The following is a 21,831-nucleotide window of genomic DNA, read 5'->3' as shown; positions in this document are numbered from 1 at the left end:
TCTCTTGTCTCTTTGGGGTAGTATACAGCAACAATGGATATCTGTAGAATGAATGGCAGCATAAAGAATGAATCAAAGATGGAGAAAAAGAAGCAAGGAAAAGTAAAGATATTTCCAACCTATATCTCAGTTTTATAATAATAATTCCTAAAAAAAAAAAAAAAAGTCTTCAAAAGACATCAAGCCTTCTTGACTACTGTGAGTCACAGATTTCTTCTACCTTAACACCTTCTATAAGAGTCTCCAGTAACCACTTCAACAACAGAGCAACCTCAATGAATGAAGGAATAATGTGGAAAACTGTGAGGAGATCAGCTCCAACCTGCTCCCACCTATCAAAGAGTTCTTGGGTGGAAGAGAGAGGAATGAGAAAATATCAGCTAGAAAGATAGATCTAGACGAGAAGAAAGACAGGACACAGGATAGCTTCAGGAGGGTCCTAGGTCAATACCCAACAGCCCAGAACTTTATTCAAAGGGGCTTTTTAGAATATACAAACGGGAGAGGCAAAAGACTTCCCTCTTACAAGACCAAAGCACATTGTACAGCCAAACGTAGACCCTTCCAAACACTTGGTAAACATGCCTGTAGCCAAATCATCTCCTTTATGTAGCCCTGCTGGATAAAGCAAGCTCAGATTCTCTGACCCTGAGTAGGGCCTCACTAGATAGCCTCTGTGGGTCTCCACAGAATAAGATCATTTAAAAGGCAAAAAAATAAATTACTTTTAAATTCAGATCATTTCTCCCAGTATTTTGAAGAGCTAGAGTGTTCTAGAGTGACACTTCAAATTGAAGAAGGAATTTATAGAAAACTACACGCAAACACAGCAGAAGTTAGCATTCTACAAAGAAAGCCCTCTTCTCTGGTCTATATACTGTACTCCAGACCCTTTCCATAACATAAAATAGTATGTTATGGCTGTCAGAGATTAAAAAGTAAAAAATTAAGCCCTCATTTACTAGGTGAGACAAAGAACAAAGGGATCAAAAATAATAGAACAGGTTTAGTAGGTGAGATGGCTCAGTGGGTTCTTGCTGTTGCTGTTTTTCAAAGCATTTGCTGCACATGACAACGCATATGACAATGGAGTTGGATCCCTTCAATCCACCAGGGAAGGGGAGATTTAACTCTCAAATGTCCTCGACCTCCAGAGGCACACTGTTGTGCACATGCCCTCACTTATACAAATATGTATCATACAGGTCATAATACACAACAGTAATAATTTTTAAAAATACTATTGCAAATGTTTTTTTGTGGGTTTTTTTGTTTTGTTTTGTTTTGGTCTGTAGTTTTTGCTATGGAAATAATCCAATCTATGGTAAACAAAGTAAGACAAGAGTTTATTTTTAGGTTATTTGGCTTAAGTAATTTTTAAATTCTTATTATAAAATCAGAGAATGGCTACTATCTAGAGGTTTTTGTCTTTTGTTTTCTTTTTCAAGACAGGGTTTCTCTGCATATCCCTGGCGGTCCTAGAACTGTCCTAACTAGCTAATTTAAAAAACCCGCTCTATCCTTATAAATAAGTCTATAAAGATAGTAAAGTGGATCCAGACAAGAACAAGAAGCACAAGGACAGAAATTAAAACCCATCTGAAGGATGATGGAAGCTGGTACTTGATGATAAATTACCCAGCAATTCAATATGATAAATCACTCACTCAAGATATTACTATATTCTATTGAGACAGGGTCTTGTTTTGTACACCAGGCTGGCCTCCAACTTGCAATCCTTCTGCTCAGCCTCCAGAATTCTGGTATTATAAACATGCACCACCATGCCCAGTTTAAAGACATTTTTTAAACATCAAAATCCCTTAGATTTTTGGTTTCTAAGAAAGAATATACATTTCAGGAATGTAAATTAAGGCAGAACTCTAAATCTATAAATGTGCTCACCAGCACAGCCTATCTCTCTGCCCCATCCACTCTCTCCTAGTTTTTTTCCTCAGATGGAGCTCACTATATTGTCCAGGTTGGCCTCTAACTCACAAGCTCAAGCTTTTTTTAAATGAATCTAGAGGAAAGAAGTTTCTTGACGTACAAATAACAAACCTCATCTAACTGAAGAAACAGATTTGGTGGGCCATTCCTAACTAGTCTAGAGAAAAAGGAAAGGGCGAAGAGCACAGAAGCTCCAATTCCTATCATTCTACTATTTTCTGCCTCTATTTAGAGAAGAAAAATATTGTTATCCAAAATGAATTAGCAAAGTAAAATAGAGACCATGAAATATTATTCAGCCTTAAAAAGGAAAGAAATTTTGACATATGAATGTGTGTTAAGCATCGAAGTTATAGCATGAATAAACTTTGAGGACATTATGCTAAATGAAATAAGTCAGTCACAAATAAATAATCTATGACTTGGCAAATAATTAATGTCTTATCTAAAGTAGTCAGTTTCAGAAAGACAGAAGATAGGAGTGGTATACCTGGAGCTAGAAGGACAGAATGAGTTTACTATTTAATGGGTATGTATGGCTTTGCAGTTTTACAAAACAAAAAGAGTTATAGCAACGGATGGTTACAAAACAATGTGGAGCCAGGCGGTGGTGGCGCACGCCTTTAATCCTAGCACTCAGGAGGCAGAGGCAGGCGGATCTCTGAGAGTTCGAGGCCAGCCTGGGCTACCAAGTGAGTTCCAGGAAAAGGCACAAAGCTACAGAGAAACCCTGTCTCGGGAAAAAAAAAAAAAACACAAAAACAAAACAAAACAACAACAACAAAAAAACCAATTTGGATATATTTAATTATACTAATCTATACTTTTAAAGAGATCAGGATAGATTTTATTTCATAATAAAAGAGCTAGGAAGCCGGGCAGTGGTGGTCCGTGCCTTTTATCCCAGCAGTCGGGAAGCAGAGCTAGGTGGATCTCTGTAAGTTTGAGGCCAACATGGTCTACAGAGTGAGATCCAGGACAGGCACCAAAACTTCACAGAAACCCTGTCTCAAAAACAGAGCTAGAAAAATGGTTATTGTCACCAATTTTTTTAAAAGCTAGTTAGTAAACGGATTCATGTCATAAATCATGATGAGCACCAGATATAAATGTGGCTGGCAATCAAATACATTTAGATTTTAGTGTCCTTAGTCATAAAGTGAAAAGAGAAAAGACAAAAGAAGAGAACTCAATCCTGGCAATAAGTCCTGGAATAGTGAAGAGCTAGCCATTTGGGGTGGGAGCATTAAATAAAAACTACCACACAACCTATAGAATCCCAGACTTGTGACAGAAGGGCCCCTAACCATGCTCTAAAGAGAGGTAACATGTAAGCTGGGACATCATTGAACCTAAACACAGATTTACTGAGCTCAAGGTAATAAGCACTTAATCACATTGAGATCATAACCACAGTGAAGACGTGTTTCCTGCTAATTGCCATTTCTAGAGACTTAGCTCAGCTTTGTGGTCAAGATAGAACACATAGAAGTGACTGGACTAAATTAAGGTTATTCCTTGGCTTTCTTATGATTCAGGCACCATCTAAGATATTACCCTATCCTAGTATTTGGTGTTACAGTCCACAGTCAGCTTAATCCGTCCTATATCTAAGCTTTTTCTACATATGAAATTAAATATTTTCTACTATAACACTGTCTTAGTTAGGATTTTATTGCTGTGATGAGACATGACCACAGCAACTCTTATAAAGGAAAACATTTATTTGGGGGCTGGCTTACAATTCAGAGGTTTATCTATTATTGTCACAGCAGAAAGCATGCAGGCAGACCCAGTGCTGGAGAGCTAGCTCAGAGTTCTACATCTGGATCCACAGGCAGCAGGAAGAGAAAGTGAGCCACTAGGCCTGGCTTGAGCTCACTGACACACATCCTCCAACAAGGCCACCTTCAATAATACCCCTCCCTAAGAGTCTATAGGGGTCATTTTCATTTAGACCACTACAGCTACATAATATATGTTGGTATGTAGCCTCATACCCTTCCTTCAGACTCTCTCCTTGAAGCACCAGACCTCAAATCTACATTTCTAACCCATCAGCAATACTCCCATCAGATTCCAGGTGTAAAACTAGCAAAAGCCCAGGTTCCTACTTGTCAAGGTTCCCGCAGCACTGGTGGAAACAAGTTTTGTGGGCTCTGGTTTATAGGCGTCTTTTCCTTGTTGTTCCTTCAACATTTCATTTTGTGACAAATTCCTAGAATTACATGTCCTCTTTAAATCAAAGCACATCAAGTCGTTTTCTGGGTATATGTGAACTTATACTTGTGGAGATTAATTTTTTTCAACTTGACACAAATCTAGACATACCTGGGAAAAGGAAATCTCAACTGAGAAAGTATCTTCATCAGATCGGCCTGTGTCTATAAGGCATCTTCTTAATTGCCAACTGACATAAGTCCACCACAAGCAATGCTATCTCCAGGCAGATGTGTAAGAAAGACAGCTCAAAGGCCAGAGAAGGCAAATCAGTAAGCCATGTTCCCCCAAGGTTTCTTTTTCAAGGTCCTGCCTTGTAGTCAGACTTTCCTTTGGGCTGCCAGCTCATTCCCAAATAAAGACACGAAGACTTCTTAGTAATTATGAAAGCTCAGCCTATACCTTAGGCTTCTTCCTAACTAGTTTTTATAACTTGAATTAACCCATTTCTATTAAATCTATGTTCTGCTATGTGGCTCATGGCTGTTACCTCTCCTCCTGCATGTCCTGCTTCTTCTGAGTCTCACTAGTATCCCTGGCATGCCTCAATTATCTCCCCTTCCTCTCTCTGCTCGGAAGTCCTGCCTATCTCTCCTGCCTAGCTATTGGCCATTTAGCGTTTTATTATACCAATCATAGTAATACATCTTCACAGTATACAAATATCCCACATTTCCCCCGTTTTGTCTAAATAAAATGGGAAGGTTTTAACTCTAACACAGTAAAACTATACACAAGTAAGAAATACATTCACAATGTCCAGTCCATTAGTACTGGCAAATTCAAAGAAAATACTGCATTATCTATCCTATGTTGATGAGTACAAAGTTTTGTATTGAACCATTTTCTATCAAAACTTGTATTACCATCCTAAAAATATCTTTTTAGATCTAAAAACATCTTCTTGATAAACAAGTTAAGCTTTTTATGTTTCTCAACCTTATAAACTTTACATCTCTTAAGCTTCTTTTCTGAATTTGGTACCAAGGAAAATTGTAACTATAACTATCTAGTCCTTAACCCCATCAAAGACCTGAGGATAGAATATTACCTGAATAAACAGGAAGTATAGAGCAAATAACTTCCAAAACTATAGAAATGACAGAGACAGCTGGCTGCCTGGACAGTCACCCAAAGTTCCTCTGCAATGTTGACCTACAGAACCAGAATATCTGACAAACTTTCTTATGAATCAGAAAAATTTTGAAGGACTGTCCTACCTTGTCTTGGCAAAGTGTGGCAGTCACCTTCTTTTGAGTCCTATTAGTCCAATTTGAACAGCATACTGTCAACAGTTGTGGCAAGGGCATTTTCTTACCCATTTGCTAACTTTTTTTTTTTTCAAGACTGGGTTTCCTGTAGCTTTGGAGCCTGTCCTGGACTAGCTCTGTAGCCCAGGCTGGCCTCAAACTCACAGAGATCCACCTGCCTTTGCCTCCCAAGTGCTGGGATTACAGGCGTGTGCCACCACCACCCGGCTTAACTTATTTTTTTATATACGTATTTTTTTTATATTATATGTATGAGTATTTTCTCTGAATGTGCATACCTGGTGCCCTTGGAGATCAGAAGGGGGCAACAGATTCCCCTGTAACTAGAGTTACAGACAGTTGTAAGCTGACACGTGGGGGCTTGGAATTGAACCAGTGTCCTCTAGACGAACCACCAGTGTTCTAAACCACTGAGTCATTTCTCCTAAGAACATATTTTCTTTTCTCTCTCTCTCTCTCTCTCTCTCTCTCTCTCTCTCTCTTTCTCTCTCTGTCTCTCTCTCTTTTGGAGACAGGGTTTCTCTGCGTAGCTTTGCGCCTTTCCTGGAGTTCACTCTGTAGACCAGGCTGGCCTTGAACTCAGAGATCCACCTGGCTCTGCCTCCTGAGTGCTAGGATAAAAGGCGTGCGCCACTGCTGCCCGGCCCCAGTGGCTAACTTTGCCACAATAAAAGCAAACTCCATATGGAGGTTCTCTGGTATCCATCATCTTTTTTTTTAGTAAATTGGTGATGCCAGGAGCAGACATGTCTTACTGTCATGAAAAACCTGAGGTTATTAAAACATCTTGGCTGGGCGGCTGTGGTGCATGCCTTTAATCCCAGCACTCAGAAGGTAGAACCAGATCTCTGTGAGTTCAAGGCCAGCCTGGTCTACAGAGCAAGATCCAGAATAGGCACACAAACTACACAGAGAAACTCTGTCTCGGGAAGGGGGGGGGGGATCTTGAATGCCACATTCTGTAGGTCTCTGAAGTGTTTTAAAGCCATCTGTCTATTGAAAATATATCTCTTTGACCTTGAAAACATACCTAACATGGCCACAGATTTGATTATTAGATGACTAACTACTAACCTATATTTAATTATCCTAAATAGTTTGTAATAATAACTTTCAAGGACTAGAAATTTGTATCACATTGTTAAATGAGCTGCATAGGTACAAAAAGCTTAAAGAAAAGTAGAAACATACATACATATGTATGTATATATGAATGTTATATATATATAAGATAGATATATATAAAATACATATATAAAACAAAAATGATCTTAAATTTGTATCAATATACAAAAATATATTAAACAAGAATAGAAACATATAGAGTAACAAGAATGACCTTAAATTTGTATCATCAATATACAAAAATCCATACCAATGTGAAATATTTGAGATTAATAGTTGACTTTTAGTTTACTGCCTTTAGTTCCTACCTTGGCCTCCCTCAATGATAAACTATGGTGATATTTTATTTGTACTGAAATGTGATTTTATTTGTATGTTAATAAATAAAGTTGCCTGGAGGTCAGAGCTAATAGCAAGCCATAGCAGAAGCCAGGCAGTGGTGGCGCACACCTTTAATCCAGATCACATGACAAGCAGATCTCTGTGCGTTCAAGGATACAGCCAGCATGGAGACACACGCCTTTAATCTCAATACAGATCATAGAGTCCTAGAGGTCTGTATAGACAGGCAGGAGTTTACAACCAATAAGAAGGCAGAACAGAAAGTCAATAAAAGGACAGACACACAGGAAGTAGGCCTCTTTCTGAGGGGAAGGACGACAGAGGCAGCGAAGGGTAAGAAAGGTTTTTTCGTATCAGCTCTTAGCTACTGTTCTGACCTCTTGGGCTTTTAACTATACATTTGGCTCTGTGTTTCTTATTTAATGAGACTGTTACATCTACAATAGACTATAACCTCTTAGCCAAATAAACCCTTCCCTCCCAAGTTGCTTTTGGTCATGTTTTTGGGGTTTTTTTTTAAAAGATTTATTTGTTTATTATGTATACAGTGAGTGTTCAGCCTGCAGGCCCGAAGAGGGCACCAGATCTCATTATAGATAGTTGTGAGCCACCATGTGGTTGCTGGGAATTGAACTCGGGTCCTCTGGAAGAGCAGCCAGTGCTCTTAACCTCTGAGCCATCTCTCCAGCCCTTGGTCATGTATTTTATGACAGCAACAAAAAGCAAACTATGACAAAAGCCCATCAAAGTAAGTATTCATATAGTTCTCATGCTATTAAACACACACACCCCAAACTTTCAACAAATATTTACTGAATATTACTATAGGGCAGACCATCCTCTAGCCTGGAGACCAGGAAACAACAAAGACCAATCTTTGTCCTACAGAAATGTATATATAGTCCAGAGTTGGGGAGTAGTGGCGCACACTTTTAATGCAAGCACTCAGGAGGCAAAGGCAAAGACTCTGAGTTTAAGGCCAGCCTGGTCTACAGAGTTAGTTCCAAGACAGCCAGGACTACACAGAGAAACCTTGTCTCAAAAATACAAAAAAGAAAAGAAAAAGAAATAAACATATAGTCTAGCAAGGGAAAAAATACACAAGATAAGTAATATGAAATATTGGATGGGGAAAGGGTGAAATTTTAGTCATCTAAGATGATTTCTGGGAAAAGACCCCCAAACAGCAAGGGATCTAATTACATTCACCTCTACAGGAAGAACATTCCAGCAAAAAGCAAAATATGTGCAAAGGCCCTAAGGAAGGAGTCCCCTACGCAGGCTGGATATAGCAGACATCCTCTGTGGTGACAATAGCTAACTGGGAAACTACAAAGTGAGGAGGGGGGCAGATTCTGACTAGAGCAACACGATGTAACTCACCTGTTACTGGACTCCTTCTGTATCAGCAACAGATGGTACTGGACAAGAGCAGAAGACAAGAAACAGGAATAAGCTTGAATGACAGATGAAACCAAAGTGGTTACAGCAAGGATGCTGAGCAAATTCTGATCCTTAGAAATCCAAGAGCTGGTCCCACAATCTTCCTGGAATTCAAACAAGAGAAATTTCTATATAAGGCTAGAGAGATGGCTGAATAGGTAAGGATACTTGCTATCAAATCTAGTAACCTGAGTTCAATCCTGGGACTCATCAAAGTCAACTCTGACTTCCATATGGGTACCATGGCATTCATGTATACATATGCAAAAACATACACAATAAATAAGGAACTGGAGAGATCATCAATGGTTAAAAGCATTTACTGCTCTTGTAGAGGACCAAAATTTGGTTCTAACACACGTGCCTTGAATCCCAGCACTACTACAGAAGCAGAGGCAAAGGCAGGCAGGTCTCTGTGAGTTTAAAGCCAGCTTGTTCTACATAGCACATTCCAGCCCAGTCAGGGCTCAAAAAAAAGTCATAGCTTGCCTCTCTGTTGCTGTGATAAAACACTAACCAAAATCAACTTGAGGAAGGAAAGAGTTTATTTCAGCTTATAACTTTCAGGTCACACCTCTATCACTGAGAAAGTCACACCAGAAACCTGGAGGTGGGACGTGAAGCAAAGGTCATGGAAGACCAGTATTTACTGTCTTGTTCTCTAAGCCTTGCTCAACTTGATTTTTTTTATTTTACATTTATTTACTGGGGGAGGGGACACATGCCATGGCATGCACTGGAAGGTCAAGACAAACTGTTACAACCAGTTTTCTTCTACCATATGGGTCCGGGAACAGAACTCAGATAATCATATTTAGTGACAAGCACCTTTACCTGATAGACCATCTCTCTGGTGCCTCAGCTAGAACTTTTTATGCAATCCAGGACTACCTTCTCAGGGATAGTACCAACAACAGACAGCTAGACCTTCTCACATAAATAATCAAAAGTAAATGTCCTTCAGACTTGCCTACAGGCCAGTCTTATACATTTTCTCAGTTGAGTTTCCTTCTTTCCAGGTGACCCAAGCTATGTCAAGTTGACAAAAAATTAACCAGCACAGAAAGCATCAAGTTTTCCCCTGGCTGGTGAGATGGCTTGGCCTATAAAGGCACTAACCTGAGTTTGAATCCCAAGACCTACATATTGTAGAAAGAGAGCTGACTCCCATGGGCTGTTTTCTAACCTCCATACCCCCCATACGTGGGCCACAGCATTCATGCACTCAGCTACTCACACATACAAATAAATAAATAGTAGTGGTGGTGGTGGTGGTGGTGGTGGTGGTGGTGCATTTCTTTCTTCCCAGCATTTGGGAGGCTAAGGCAGGTGGATCTCTTATGAGTTCGAGGCCAGTCTGGTCTACACAGCGAGTTCTAGGACAGGCACCAAAACTACACAGAGAAATCCTGCCTCGAAAAAAGCAAAATTAAATTTCTTGCAAAATATTAACACTATAAACTCTACCTGGAAACCAAATTGCCAAGATAATGTTTACATTTGAAATAAGTACCTTGAAAGTATAAACAGCAAAGTAGTATACTGTTAATACAGGGAACTTGATCTCTTCTAAAACTTGCTACCTGCCGGTACTCTCCAGGAACAGACAGGAATTAAATTTTTGGCTCTTTTCCTTCCATTCTACTCCAATCAACTTTGTTTTAAAAATTAATAAAAATATATTATGCCAGAAAAGGAAAATACTTAAAGACACACAGAACATTAATCAAAACAGCAAATGACAAATATCTAAGCACTCCACATAACTCTCCCTCAACAATTAGAGAGAAACAGAGGAGCTTTACAGATAACAAAGTTTAAAAGCTGGGGCCCGTTTAGCAGACAGTGTAATTCTGACTGTGCTGCTATGTTCCCAGCCCCATGGTAACAGTTTATCCCTCTTCCTGATGTCAGGTAGCTGGCTCACTCCGCCTCCAGGTAGTCACTGTGGACCCACCCACAATTCTGGGTCTAGCTGCCCAGAGATGGCTCTGGCTGCTGCTGCTTTCAAAGAGGGAGAACTGGTAGGGACCTCACAAAAATTAACAACTACATTAATGAGGAGGCAGCACAAAAGTTCAAGATTTACTAAGTTATTTTAAAAGAAAATGTCAAAATACTTTATTAAAAATGACTTTCTGCCAGGCAGTGGTGGCACATGCCTTTAATCCCAGCACTCGGGAAGCAGGGGCAGGCAGATCTCTTGTGAGTTCTGGGACAGGCTCCAAAGCTACACAGAGAAACCCTGTCTCGAAAAACCAAAAGACTTTCTCCATTAGAACCTGAAATGTTTTGCCTGGTACAGTTGTGTATACCTATAATCCTAGAACTTGGGAAATGGGGACAGGAAGAGCAGGAGTCCTAAAGTCAGCCCTAAGTCAGCCCCAGCTACATAGCAAGTCTAAAGTCCAGTCTTGTCTCAAAACAATATAAAAATCTTCAAATATTTAAGCCTATTAGTAATTTCTACACTAACAATTCTCACTCAGGATGATTTTTTTCTAGATCCATCCATTTGCCTGCAAACCTCATGATGTCCTTCAGCAACATAGCAGGATACAAGAACAACTCAAAAAAATGAGTAGCCCTCCTATATACAATAGACAAACAGGCTGAGAAGGAAATCAGAAATATATCACCCTTTACAATAGCCACAAATGATATAAAATACCTTGGGGTTACTCTAAGCATGTGAAGGACCTGTATGACAAGAACTTTAAGTCCCTGAAAAAAGAAATTGAAGATGTCAGAAAATGGAAAGGTCTCCCATGCTCATGGATAAGCAGGATTAACATAGTAAAAATGGCGATCTTACCAAAAGCAATCTACAGATTCAATGCAATCCCCACCAAATTACCAACACAGTTCTTCACAGACTTGGAAAGAATAATACTCAACTTCATATAGAAAAACAAAAAGCCCAGGATAGTCAAAAGAATCCTGTACAATAAAACAACCTCTAGAGGCATCACAATCCCTGACCTCAAGCTCTACTATAGAGCTACTGTAATAAAAACAGCTTGGTACTGGCATAAAAACTGACATGTGGACCAATGGAATCGAACTGAAGACCCTGACATTAACCCGCACACCTATGAACATATAATTTTTGACAAAGAAGCCAAAATGTACAATGGAAAAAAGAAAGCATCTTCAACAAATGGTGCTGGCATAACTGGATGTCAATGTGTAGAAGGCTGCAAATAGATCCATATCTGTCACCGTGCACAAAACTTAAGTCCAAGTGGATCAAAGACCTCAACATAAATCCAGTTACTCTGAACCTGATAGTAGAGAAAGTAGGAAGTACTCTTGAACGCATTGGCACCGGAGATCACTTTCTAAATATAACACCAGTAGCACAGACACTGAAAGAAACAATCAGTCAATGGGACCTGCTGAAACTGAGAAGCTTTTGTAGAGCAAAGGACACGGTCAACAAGACAAAGCGACAGCCTACAGAATGGGAAAAGGTCTTCACCAACCCCACATCTGACAGAGGGCTGATATCCAGAATATATAAAGAACTCAAGAAATTATACATCAAAATGCCCAACAGTCCAATTAAGAAATGGGCTATAGAACTAAACAGAGAATTCTCCACAGAGGAAGTTCAAATGGCTGAAAGACATTTAAGGAATTGCTCAACATCCCTAATTATCCGGGAAATGCAAATCAAAACAACTCTGAGATTCCACCTTACACCTGTCAGAATGGCTAAGATCAAAAGCACAGAAGACAGCTTATGCTGGAGAGGATGTGGAGCAAGGAGAACTCTCCTCCACTGCTGATGGGAATGCAAGCTTGTATAGCCACTTTGGAAATAAATATGGGACTTCCTTAGAAAATTGGGAATCCATCTCCCCCAAGACCCAGCTATAGCACTCTTGGGCATATACCCAAGGAATGCTCAATCATACCACAAGGGCATTTGCTCAGCTATGTTCGTATCAGCTTTGTTTGTAATAGCCAGAACCTGGAAACAACCTAGATGCCCTTCAACTGAAGAATGGATAAAGAAAATATGGTATATATACACAATGGAGTACTACTCAGCAGAGAAAAACAATGACATCATGAGGTTTGCAGGCAAATGGATGGATCTAGAAAAAAATCATCCTGAGTGAGGTAATCCAGACTCAGAAGGACAAACATGGTATGTACTCACTCATAGGAGGATTCTAGATATAAAACAAAGATGACTAGACTGCTGCACAACTCCAGGGAGGCTACCTAGAAAACGGGACCCTAGGAAAGACCCAAGGATCACCCAATGACAGAGAAATGGATGAGATCTACATGGGAATGGAGGGGAGGGTCTGGGGGGAGGGTGGGGCTGGGGGCGGGAGGGGAGAGGACAGGGGAACCCATGGCTGATGTATAAAATTTAAAACACGTAATAATAAAGAAAAAAAAGATTCGTGCTAAAGGGGGGGGGGCCTAATGGAAGGAAGTTAGGTCATAGTGGTGGGCTCTCAAAAGTGACTGTGGGACTCACGTCTCTTTCTCTTTGCTTCCTAGCTACCATGAGGTAAACCGCTTGTTCTGTCACAGCTTCCTACCTCTAGGTATTGCTTGTCCCCAAATCACAAAGCCAAGTTATCACAGACCAAAACCACAAGCTAAAATGAAGTTGTTCTCTTTTTAAGTTGGTTATGTCAGGTATTTCTTAGCGACACAAAGCTAGCAAGCACAGGGTTTTTCTTTTGAGATAGGTTCTCATGTATTTGAAGCTGACATGGCACTCAGTGAGGAGTCAAAAATGACTCTGAACTTCTGGTCCTCCTGCCTCCATCTCTCAAGTACTGGTATTATAGGTGTGTGCCACCAGGCTCCATTTATGTGGTTCTAGTTGTCAAACCCAGGGCTTTAGGAATGCTAGGCAAGAACTCTATCATTAAGCTACATTCCAGCAACGCGCCCCCCCCCCCAATTAAAAAACACAAAAACACTTTTTAGGAAAGCACTTCATTTCATTTTTGGATTTTTTTAATTGAAAAAAAAAACTTTATACAATATATTCTGATCACGGTTTCTCCTGTCTCCCATCCTCCCACCTCCATGCTCTTTCTCTCTTTAGAAAACAAATCAGAATGTTAAAAAGACAAAAGAAATGTGGGCGTGCACATGCATATCCCACCCCTCAAAACCACCCATAAAAACACAAAACTGGAAGCCATGATATACAAGCAAAAAACCAGTAAGACAGAATGCACAAGCAAGGCCGTATGTGAGAAAGTCTACCAATATCATCGAGTTCATTTTGTTTGGGTCATTGAATGCTGGGCCTGGGGCCTAACCTTAGTGTGGTTAATATACCCAGTGAGACTCCATTGGAGAAAACTAATTTTTTGCTTTGGATGTCAGTTGCAGATAGTGTCTTAATTAATAATGGGAGCCCATGTCTACTTCTCTCTCCAGAACTGGGATCCATCTGACTTTGAACCTGTACAGGCCCTAAGCATGCAGCCAGTCTGTGAATTCGTATGTGCAATAGTCCTCTTGTGCCTCAAAGATCCTATTTCTTTGGAGTCATCCATCCTCTCTGGCTCTTACAGCTTTCTGACTCCTCTTCCATATAGATCCCTAAACCGAGAGGAGAGGTTTGATGAAGACATCCCATTTAGGACTGGGTGTTCCAAAATCTCTAGATTCTGAACATTGTCAAGTTGTAGGTCTCTGTGTTAGTCCCCATACACTGCAAGAGGAAAGCTTCTCTGATGATGGCTGAGAGAGGCACTTCTGTATGGGTATAGCAGACTGGCACTAGGAGTCATTTTATTGCTATGTTTCTTTAGTGGAAAAATATTTGGTTTTCCCCCTTGGCCACCTGAGCAATGTCAGCCATGGGTTCCATCTCGAAAAGTGGGCTTTAAATCCAAACAGAGTAGCTGGTTACTTCCACAATGTTTGTGCCACTAATGCACCAACATATCATGCAGGCAGGGCACTGCTGTAGACACAGGGTTTATAGCTGGGCTAGTTACCTTTCTCCTTAGGTACTGTGCAGTGTTATCTTCCAGTACTGTAAATTAGTCATTAAGGGTGATATTGTACAGAATATCTTCCAGTACTGTAAATCGGTAGTCATTAAGGGTGAAGGCTCTACTTATACACCAGCTCAACTTCTCTGCGTTCAATGAGATATGTGTTATCTTCAGCAACAGGGCCTTACCATCAACTTGTAGAGAACAACTGTCTCAGTTAGGGTTTCTGTTGCCACAAACACCATGACCAAAAAGCAAGTTGAGGAGAAAAGAATGTATTTGGCTTACACTTCCAGATCATAGTCCATCACTGGAAGAAGTCAAGAAGGGCAAGAACCTGGAGACAGGAGCTGATGCTGAGGCAATGGAGGTGAGCTGCATACTGCATTGCTTCACATGACTTGCTCAACCCACCTTCTTATAGAACCCAAGGACCTGGGTTGGGGATTTAGCTCAGTGATAGAGCCCTTGCCTAGCAAGCGCAAGACCCTGGATTCAGTCCTCAGCTCCAGGAAAAAAAAAGAAAAGAAAAGAAAAGAAAAAGAACCCAAGAACAACAGCCCAGAGATGGTACCACCCATGGGCTGCTCCCAACCCCCTGTTGATCACTAATTGAGAAAATGCCTTATGGCTGGATCTCATAAAGGCACCTCAACTGTAGCTAGAGCTTTTCTGGTCCTGCCTGGCCCAGGATCAGGACAAATCTCTCTCACCCGCCAGTCCCACAGCGGCTCAGACTCAACCAAGTAAACACACAGAGACTTATATTTCTTATGAACTGTATGGCCGTGGCAGGCTTCTTGCTAACTGTTCTTATATCTTAAATCAACCCATTTCAATTAATCTGTAAGTTGCCACGTGGCTGGTGGGTTACCAGTATCTTAACATCTTCTCATGGTGGCAGCTGGTAGCATCGTTCTGCCTCAGCCTTCCACTTCCCAGAATTCTCCTCTCTCCTTGTACTGCCTATACTTCCTGCCTGGCTACTGGCCAATCAGTGTTTTATTTATTAACCAATCAGAGCAATACATTTAACATACAGAACATCCCACAGCACTCAACTGAGGATCTTTCCTCTCAATTGACTCTAGCTTGTGTCAAGCTGACACACAAAAAGCTTTAGCAATAACCTGAGATGTTTGGGGCTTCCACAGAGTCCCTTTGGCCAGTGATTCAACTAGATGTAATCCATTCCTGGTACTGGAGATTTCACTTGGTGGTAAAAGATGTCTAGTTGGGGCACTGTCTTCCTTGTTATTTAGTGACTCCATTAAGATTTCTTTCACATATGTATATATTTTAAGAAACTTCTACAGTAGTAGGTTAGGAAAGCACTTTAATGGAAACAATACACAGAGATGTGTGAACATAAACTGAGGAATATTCTAAAGTTCTTTCAATAAGGGATAATAATTACAAATTTTGACTGTTAAGATATGTAATACTTGTTTTCTCAAAGCTAAACAGCCATTATCTTTGTAAGATCAGCTGCTTGCAAGTGCCAATCATGATAGGGCCTGTGGACTGTTAATATTTCCTTATGGAAGGAGAGGGTGTGGAGAAGCACTGTAACCTCACCTGAACTGTTCCAACCTCTAGTTGTTCCTTCTAGCCTTTCGTGTGCAATTCTGCCCTAACTGCAGAAGATAGTGGAGAGAGGCACTCATGCTCCTCCTTCTAGTAGCTCTTCACCCATGTTCTGTGAGTGGAGGTAATAAACTCATTGATTCCCATAGGGTGAATTCTGGTGGAATCCAACTTTGGTTTGTCACTGGCTTTATGAGGAAGCAGGCACTGTTTTGTTCTAGCTATGACCTTGAAGCACTGCCCCTAGTGAGGTAGCAGGTAACTCTTACACCTGCTTACGACCTTGAAGTACATGCCACTGGAGCATGGCCACTCAGGACCCTTAAGACCTGGGACACACATACGAAGCTCTCTCTTCACCACCTTGTGGTATTGGATGTTGAAATCTTGTACCAGGCAAATCAGTGTGGGACATAGCTCAGCTTTCCCGGACCCTACAATAAATCTCCCATGGTAGTGAGTTAACCCCCAAATAAATTCCTTTGCTCACTAAATAGACTCCGTGGATTTCTTGCATTATCTCTCTCCTTCTCTAAACCTAAGCATGTTGCTAAAAGAAAAAATTAAGAGATTCTGTCTCATATCAGAAGAGCTGCTTGGTATGGGACAGAAGAAAACCAATAAAAAAAAAGGGACCATTGTAATCAAGATTCTATTTCTTTCTATGCTCGTCCTCACTTTCCAAGGATCCTTTCTCTATTCAATATAAATCCAAACTTTCCATTTTGATATTAATAATGTTCAAGTTTTCCACAATAAGCCTTTCCAATAGCAATCTCTGAAGTCTACAGAAGGAAGATGGGGTCCCACAACAAGGACTCTACCCAATTCAGAATGTCAATGGTAACCGTGTGAACATTACTCTGTGATCAACCTTGGACTGAAAACTCTCCAGGACAGTTCCAAGATGAGATTCTAGCCAGAATCTCAGACAACCTTATCCATTATTCTGAAACTGGCTACAGAATCTACAACTAGCCCTATTGAGACCTAACTGAGCTTTCTTACAGGACCCCAGAGATACCATTGCCCCCTAAACAGCAGGAAGGAATTCTAAGAAAACAACACCCCTCTCCAAAGGTTTCAATTTTCTCCAGGTTATGGATAATAGTTACATGGTTGGGTGTGGAACAATAAAAATTAGACCCACTATTCTCCTTAAGAAAAGAAAAGGGGGAATGGATAGGTATAGGATATTAAGGTAGATTATTGTATTTACTAGTAAACTAATTTAGTAAAATACCAGCCTTAGGTAATTTGCAGTTATGGATTCTTGTATATTGATACAAAAGTAAACTATATTTGTTGTACTGTACATATATTTCTACTATTTGAAATATCTTGTATATTGATACAAATGTAAATTTATATCTGTCATACTGTATGTATGTTCTACCTCTGTTTAAGATATTTTGTATACTGATACATAATTAGGATTGTTGTCATACTGCATCTCATACTATACATTTCTGCCTCTAAGACATTTTGTGTATTGTCACAATTTTGAGATTATTATCCTTTTACTGTACATTTGTTTACAAACTATTTACCTTGTTTTTGTAAAGCCTTAGTCCTTAGGTTATTTAGGTAGATAAGACAGAGTTAGAGGCACCCATGCTTGTCATCTCTATAGTTATGTTAGGTTATCCAGATTTACAGATACATAGGTCAGATGGACAGGTAATATTCAAACACTTCATAGACCTAGAGGATATGGCAACAGAATAACTTAGAATTCTGTTGATGTGAACATGATTGCTCCCAGTAGCACCGATCTGATCCCAAGAGAATGTTAGGCTTCTAAGACACTCCATATGGAAGTTTGTCTTCTTCTTGGTATATAATGGCCTGCTCAGCAAAGAACTGCCCTTGCCTCGACTGCTGACAGTACAAATGCTGTCCTTTCTGCATGAGCGGAACACAAAGAAAAGCGACTACTGAACTCTGCCAAGATAAGGTAAGATGGTCTTTCAAAATTCCTGATCTGAAAATGATCTGTCAGATATTCTAGGCCTGTAGCCAAACTGGATGCCCCAATGATGCTGAGAAACTTTAGGCGACTGCCCAGGCTGGCCTGGAACTTGTGATCCTCCTGCCTCCACCTCCTTCAGCAAATCCCACCAGTGAGCACCACCATAACCAGCTTTTTAATCCATAGAGCCTATTTAATGAGCAAAGGAATTTATTTGGGGGTTAACTCACTACCATGGGAGATTTGTTGTAGGGTCCAGGAAAGCTGAGCTATGTCCCACACTGATTTGCCTGGTCCAAGATTTCAGCATCCAATACCACAAGGAGGCAAAGAGAGAGCTGAGTACATGCATCCCAGGTCTTAAGGGTCCTGAGTGGTCCCCAGGATGCGGGCAGGTGTAACAATTACCAGCTATCTCACTAGGGGCGGTGCTTCAAGGTCACAACACTATAAAGTTTAGCCACAGAATATCTTAAGATTACAAATAAAAATTCTTTAAAAAGTCTACAATAGAACTGGAGTACCATATTTGATATTCCTTGCTAAGGACCCCAGATATAAACCAACTTTTGGGGCCAACAAGATGTCTCAGAAGGTTGGAAAAAAAAAAAAGACCCTTGCTATACAAGCCTGACCACCCAACTCTTCACCCTGGAATTTTGCAAAGGATGCAATGTCTTACACCTGCAATCCCAGCATTCCTGTGGCTAGATGGGAGGCAGAGATAGAAGCTCATAGGCCAACTATCCTTCAGTACACAGCATGGCAGAAACAGTAATAAAGATCTGACAATGACAAAGTAGGAGAGAACCAACTCCCAAATGTTGTCCTATGACTGCCATACACATGCAGTATATGTATGTGTGTATATGCCCCAAAACACATTTACACACTCCATACAAACACACATACAAACAAATAATAGTAATTTTGAAGCCATCTTTTAAGAATGTGGCTATATTTCTGTCAATAAACAAAAGAATTTTTAACAATTTAGAAATCAATATGTTAACCAATGCTGTATAATGCATTCCAAGCAGAACAGCTATTCCATTTTAATCAGAGCAGCTGTCATTACACGACACTTTCAAATTTGGGCTTTTTGAAGTTCCTGAGAAAAAAAGAATGAGAAGAATAACATTCTCACCTGAGATTCCAGGTATTCACTCTTCATACTCCACCTGACCCCTAGCCACATGTAATTCTGCCCTAGTTCTAGGAGGTGCTACTGTATACAGAGATCTGAAGTTTAAAGGGGAGGGGGAGAGTATTCCATCCACGCTAGGGTGAGACATTCCAGTGATGGGTCTCTGGGGATCACACCTATAAGCCCGATAAACTCACTGACTCACCAAACAAAACTTAGTAGAATCTTTCCTTCAGTCTGCTGGTGGGAGCCTACCTGGGGTGAGTAAATGTTTGCTCACCAAACAGCCAATTAATATGTACAAATTAACTAACTTTTTAACAAGCAACACATACACAGGCCTTGGACTTTTAACAGCATGGCTTAGCAAGTATCCTGGCATCTTCACAGGCTTCTTTCTCCTAAGACTCAAAAGAAAAAGTAATGCCTGGTAAGAGTACTCTTTCTGTATTACAGCCATGTACCGTGCAACAACATTCTGTCATTGATGGATTGTGTACACACACTGGTCCCATTAGATTCAATCTTGTAGAGAAACTGTAGTTATCAAGGATGCCTTAGTTTGTATAATAAGTACACACTATGTTCTCACTATGATTAAACTTCCTAATAACACATTTCTCAGAACACATCCCTGCATGACGACCTTTGTGGCACAACCTAAATTCAGTAATACAGATGGGTGGAGGTTTAGGAATATGAAGAAATCCCTTTTACCCTCCTTCCTTATAACTACAGTAACTTTCAATTTTGTGCCATAGTACTAACAATATTACCCTCATTTTTAAAACATATTCCAATTTGTACATATTTAGTTCCATGATAACCAGTCTAAAAGACTCAAATTATCTAGTAAGTCTGAAACTAAAATCCAGTTACATTTCATGTTAATATGAAATGCTTATCTTTATGAGCAAATGTTTTTTTTTCTTTGTAAGCTAAGAATTGTAAGATTACTCGAGTCTAAATTTCTTTAATTTGCCCCCAATCAATCCCATTCAGTAAAACAATAAACGTCATTGCACATACACATGCACTTCAGAATTTCCCTAAACTTCCCCATATTCAAGGAGGATAGGAAAGGAAAAAACAAACACACAACAGACAAAGCCTGTGCCTGTGAAGTCCTCTTCCACCCCTGTGGTTGTCCCCCTGTCTAAGGGATCAACAGGTTCTCCCCAGATGCAGGCAGCATCAGTGCTCTCCAGGAAGAGCACACATTTATTAACAAAGGCAGGAGGCAAGTAGATCAATAGACTTGTTTCTGAAGTTGCAATCCTGCTCCTGCAAGGGACAGGCTCTCATCAGGCACCCCAGGGAAATGGAAGTTGAGTTATTCCACCCTACTCCCCCATACAACCTCTTTATAACTACTACCACAAAAACTAAAGCAAATGGCTGGTACCAAAGTCCTGAAAATCTTCTCAAAAGCAAAGTGCACCGCCAAACATCTAACGATGCTCAGGTTTCTTGCGAGAAGGGATGATAATATAAATTAGTATAAATTTTCAGTATTCTATAATTTTGATTATATTTAACATATGTGTGTTTTGCCTGCATGTATGTCTGTGCACCGTGTGATGCATGTCTGGTGTCTACAGAGGCCAGATTAGGGTATCAGATCCCCTAGAACCTAGTTACAGTCAGGTGTGAGCCACCATATGGGTTCTGGGAATTGAGCCTGGGTACTCTAGGAAGAGCAGACAGTGCTCTTAATCAGCCATCTCCCCAGTCCAAACTACTATAATTTTTTAAAGTGAAGTTGAGGAAAGAAACCTTGCTAACCTAAAACATTAATCAAAATAAGCACTGTTCATCAAGTGCAGTAGAACATGCTGTAATCCCAGAATTTGGAAGGATTAATGGAGAATCATAAATTCACTGCAGAGTGAGACTACTTGAAAGGAAGAGGGGAGGAGAAGGAGAGAGGGAGGGAGGGAAGAAGGGAGAGAGGGAAGAAGAAGGAAAACTGCAAGCAACAAAACATGACAAAGTATTGGCTTTTCACTTTTAAAACTGAGACAAGTCTCCAAATTACTTGTTGTACACATACCTCCACTTAACGTACTTATATGTTCAGACACTGTTCTCAGTACCAGGGAGGCCATGATGATTCAGAGTGTTGTAGAATTCTGCCCTCCAAACTAACAGCCTTTACCATCTTCACCAGAGCAGCTGTGACTAACTGCCAAAGACCCTTAAGATTAAGTTGTTCCCTTCATAGAGAAAGGGGTGGAGAGGTTCACAGACCCTAAGATTCCGGCCACTTCTGCCTACACCTCCGCCCAGCTGTAATTTTGCACAAGTTGCACATAGTCTTAGCAAGCCATAGAGTATACAGAACTTAGGACATGCAGCTATGAAGAAGTTATCATACTGGGGTAAGACCTGGTGACACTACTGTATGGAATTACCTACAGATCTATAGTAACCCCTCATCCATACTCTATTAAAAAAAAACAATGAAGAATTCACCAAGCTGGACTTTGGTGGAATCGTTACTTCAGTTTGTCCTTGGTGCCTTATCTAGAGGGAGTGGATGTTTGTTTTTATCACTCCAGGAAAAGCTAATGCAACAAAGACAAACATAGTTCTTGCCTACATGGAGTTCCTAACAGTAAATAAAAGCAGCAATGTATTAGAGAAAATACTTCTATTTCTCCAACAAGGAACAGTATGGAAAATATTCTTAAGTAGGTATATGAGTTTTAATCTTTATTAAGTAGGATTTAAATTCTTACAATGAATTAAAATTAGCTAAAAACAAAAACATTTCATATAATAATA

The 21,831-nt window shown here is 40.2% G+C and overlaps 1 protein-coding gene across 8 annotated transcripts in view; it reads right to left on the bottom strand.

Moving 5' to 3' along the window:
- Positions 1-21,831, bottom strand: part of Sfmbt1 (Scm like with four mbt domains 1) — a 112,597-nt gene that overhangs the window by 72,794 nt on the left and 17,972 nt on the right. For 5 of the 8 annotated variants that reach the window (XM_036199659.1, XM_036199657.1, XM_036199664.1 and 2 more), the window contains exon 2: positions 8,292-8,455. The exons of the other annotated variants lie outside the window; for them this stretch is intronic. The gene's annotated coding sequence lies outside the window, so the exon portion shown is untranslated. The remainder of the gene's footprint in view (positions 1-8,291; positions 8,456-21,831) is intronic. 8 annotated transcript variants of the gene reach the window in all.

This window comes from Onychomys torridus, chromosome 9 (assembly GCF_903995425.1).
Source record: "Onychomys torridus chromosome 9, mOncTor1.1, whole genome shotgun sequence".
Lineage (NCBI taxonomy): Eukaryota > Metazoa > Chordata > Mammalia > Rodentia > Cricetidae > Onychomys > Onychomys torridus.
The sequence above is the reverse complement of the archived record's forward strand: the minus strand, read 5'-3'. Positions and strand labels throughout refer to the sequence as shown.